Source organism: Apis dorsata, unplaced genomic scaffold (assembly GCF_000469605.1).
Source record: "Apis dorsata unplaced genomic scaffold, Apis dorsata 1.3 scaffold_85, whole genome shotgun sequence".
Lineage (NCBI taxonomy): Eukaryota > Metazoa > Arthropoda > Insecta > Hymenoptera > Apidae > Apis > Apis dorsata.
In genome coordinates, this window is record NW_006263383.1 from 231,166 (window position 1) to 235,816 (window position 4,651).

Below are 4,651 nucleotides of genomic sequence, written 5' to 3' on the forward strand. Positions count from 1 at the left end.
AAAGATATTATAACAACAGTGAGAATAATCATATTTATTGATGCATAGAAAAGAAAGTTGAAGAAAAATTTCTTGTAATTCATTGTGGGTAATATTATAATATTGATTTTTATTAGAAAAGTAAATGATATGATTAATAAAGCAAAGAATGATAATTATTATAACATAATATAATAAATTTAATAATATAATAATATAATATAGTAGTAATAATATAATATAATACAATAATATAATAAATTTAATAATATTTAATAAAAAGAAATTCATAATAGTATGAAAAATGATTTTTTGTTTAAATTTTGCATATCAATAATTATTTTCATTGTTAGTCATCTTATTTCGAATTGAATAAAAAGAAATTACGTCGTCATCGAAGACGTAAAGAACATTTCCGCCTTGACCTACTCCCCTATCACTTGTCAGCGGTTTTGTCATTTACAAACAATGCTTTCTTTTTTTCATTTGCTTGCGCAGAAATTATTTGCTTATAATTGCCAGAATATCATATCATTGCCACATTCGAAAAAAAATTTATAACATTTTCATTAAATCATTTAAATATCATTGAAATATAGACATTTTGTCGTATAATTTTCCTAAGATTCTCTTAAGTAAACTTGTAAAAAAATTTTTACCTTCCATTAAATAATTATTTGTATTTATGCGTTACATCATATTTTCAATTATACAATTGATTATAAAACAATACAAATTCTAAATATTTATTAAAAGTAGATTTGTTTTCTTCTTTTTTTCTGATGATATTTTATCTTTTATTAAAAATATATCAAATATTCATTTAGTCAAATTTTTTTTCTAGTTAACTCTACATGCAAACGATACAAATGTCTAATCTAATTTATTCTGGGGCATGAATATATTCTTTTCTTTTTATTATTTATCGTTTAAATTGTTTAAAAAATATATAATTATAATTATATTGAAATTTATATAATATTATTTCAAATTGAATTCCAAGACTAATGTAAAAATGTCTTTTAATAGTATAATTCATATTTTCGTATATCTAATGAGAAAATTTTATTTATGCTTACAATCACCGGATATCCAGGTTACTGCTCGATGACCTGACATTTTAGCTAATACGTAATAAAATATTTTCTTACGATTATAATTATACAGGTGCATTTTATTATAATTAAAATTAATTATATAATGTTTAGATAAATTATTATATTATGGAATATCAAAAATAAATATATATATATATATATATATTTTTAATTATAAGAAATGTAAATGTGTTGAAAAAAAAATTATTATGTTATAGTATTAATTTCAAATTATAAAATTATGATAATATCATATAAAGAGTAGAAATAAATCCTCCATTATTTTATAGAAGAATTTAAATTCTTTGTTCAGAATTATCGTATAAAAAAATCAAAAATTTTAGAATTGTATTTAGATATTGTGTGAGTACATGTATATTTAATTCAGGTATCAAAGTTCATAAAATTAAATAGAAGTAAAAAAATCTTTTTCTTGTTGAATTCTAACATAAATATATTTAGTTAGTTAATATATTCTAATATTATTTATTTATTTAAATTAATATTATTATTTAATATTAATATTATTTTCATAGATGGATATATAGAAGGATCATATGATTAAAATCAAATTATTTTTTTTTAAATATTATAACTTTATATTTTTTTATATTAAAAGTAAAAAATCTAATACATTATTTTCTATAAAAAAAAGTATTAAATCATTTATACCAAAAGATCATTAGTTTAAGAAATATTTAATTATATGCAAATATCTCCAAAATTAATAATTTTTTTATGGTTTTTTATAAGGAATGCCTAAATGAATCCATTTATGAATTAAAATGTATATGATTTTATTTAAAAAAATAAAGTTAAGCTCGATTAGTCTTTTACACGTCTAATTATGAATAAATTAATAATTTCAGAATATAGCCTTCTTGAAATCATTCAACTTCTATTTGAACTATTTTTTAATATTTAATAATTATGAAAAATAAACGAAACAGATAAAAAATTATGTGAGATATATTCCTGACATATTTCACTATATATTTCAGAATTCTCTAAAATTAGAAGAAAAAAAAAAAAANAGAAAAACAAAGAGGAAAAGAAGGAAACGAAATAGTACATAAATTAAATTANNNTAATTTGAGAATTGTTTAAATGGAAATATATGATAGTATGAAGAGGAATAATAAAAAAGGTATTATATACGTGCCTTATACTTTTATATAATAAATTAGTTTTATAAATACATATTCTAATATTTTTTTCAGTATATTCAAAATATATGTCTTAAAAGATTGAGTTTCTAAAAAATAAATATAGAATAGGTATGTCAAATTCTATAATTAGTAATTAAGTAATGTTTGAAAAATGTCATTCTAAACATGGGATGTTTAAAAAGATAAGTATAAAAGGTAAGTATAGAAGGTAAGTATATTAAATTCCAAAAAAATTTTGTATAAAATCGATATTTTATTAAAGGACAATTCTTAAATTTCTAAAATAAAAATCAAAATTCTTGAACGAAAAAAATTTGTCAATTTTATATTAGGAGAACATAAATTGATAGGAAGTCTCTCGAGAAATTTTTCCAGGAATTTTGGTTCTTGGAAGTGACGTCAAATTCTTGGAATTTTTAAAATTCTTGGAAATGACGTCAAATTCTGAGAATTTGAAATTTCTTGGAACTGATGTCAAATTCTTGGAAATTTCCAAGTTCTCGAATAATAGATTGAAACTTTTAGCCACAAAATCGATCTTTTATTAGGAGAACATAATTTAAAAGGAGTTTTCTCACATTTATCACATATCTATCGTTCTCCTACTTAATTCTTTACCATTTTTTCTACCATTGCCGTTTCCTTAGAGTTTTGAAACGTTTTTTTTTACAATTTACATAATTTTAAATATTTTCTGCTCCCATACTTATCTTCTATCACAAATGCTGCCACTTTCAGTTCGTTTTTTTATCATTTTTTTAATCTTTAAAGAATTCAAACATTATATTCGTATTATTTGCAATATCTCGATTGTTTTTAATAAGCCATTACATAATATATTATTTTGGGTGTCAAAATAGCATTATTCGATCCGTAAAAAAATTCTCGTATCTCCTTTGTTTTTGGAGATATTAAAAAATGTTTCGAATAAAAGTTACATGATTTCGATGGAGGAACATTCTGCTGTAATTTATTTTTTTATACATAGAAGCGTTGAGGATTTGTAAAAGTAAATGTTGTTTCTTTAAATGGAACTATACATTTTTTAACACGTGAATTGATATCTCTTGGCATTCTCTATAAAAAAGTACTAAACTTTATATAGCAAAAAATTTATAGTTTAAAAAATAAACAAATTTAATTAAATATCTTTCAAACTAATGGTTTTTTGCCATATATGGATTAGTACTTTTTTATAGAAAATGCCACGATACATCGACTGGTGTTTTGAAAAGTATACAATCGTATTTAAAAAAATTAAGTTGAGCTCGAAAAGTTTTTTATTGGTCCACCTACGAAAAAAACGAGAGCACCAGAATATAGTCCTTTTGAAACCATTCAACTTTTATTCGAAACATTTTTCCGTATTGTGAATAATAAACGAGATATTTAACAAAAAGGATAAATATCGAAATTCCTCGATCGATGAAAAATTTTTGTCCAAAAATTCGATTTTGTATTAGGAGAACATGATACGATAGGAGGTCGATCGAAAAATTTTTCCAAGAAATGACGTCAAATTCTCGGAATTTTTAAAATTCTTAGAAATGACGTCAAATTCTGAAAATTTCTAAATTTCTTGGAACTGACGTCAAATTCTCGGAAATTTCCAAGTTCTCGAACAATAGATCGAAATTTTTCGCCACAAAATTGATTTTTTCTTAGAAGAACATAATTTAAAAGGAGTTTTCTCACATTTATCATATAGTTACCGTTCTCATATTTATTTTATCATTTCTTTTAATGTTACTATTTTAGAGCTTTAAAACATTTTTTTTCACAATTTATATGTAAATTTAGATATTTATTTCATTATTTCTTCTGTTCTGCAATTCTTAATGCATTTTTTATCATTTTTTTAAATTTTTTAAGAATTTAGGAATACATTGAGCATTATTTATTTTCATTATTTGAAATGTCTCGATTGTTTTTAATGACTGATTGCATAATATAATATTATCAAATGTTTGAATAATATAATCTGACATGTCACGCTTATTTTTAAAAATATTAAAAAATGTTTCAAATGAAAGTTAAATGGTTTCGAGGGGCGTATATTCTTTTGCTATTTATTTTTTTATATATAGAAGCGTAAAAGATTTATAAAAGTGAATGTTGTTTTTTTAAATAAAAGTATATACTTTTTAATACTCCTATTGATATATCTTGGCATTCTCTATAAAAAAGTACTAAGGCATATGTAGCAAAAAACTTATAATTTAGAAAATAAACAAATTTAATTAAATATCTTTCAAACTAATGGTTTTTTGCCATATATAGATCAGTACTTTTTTATAAAAAATGTCACGATACATCGATTGGTGTTTTAAAAAGTATACAATTGTATTTAAAAAAATTAAGTTGAGCTCGAAAAGTTTTTTATTGGTCCACCTACGAAAAAAACGA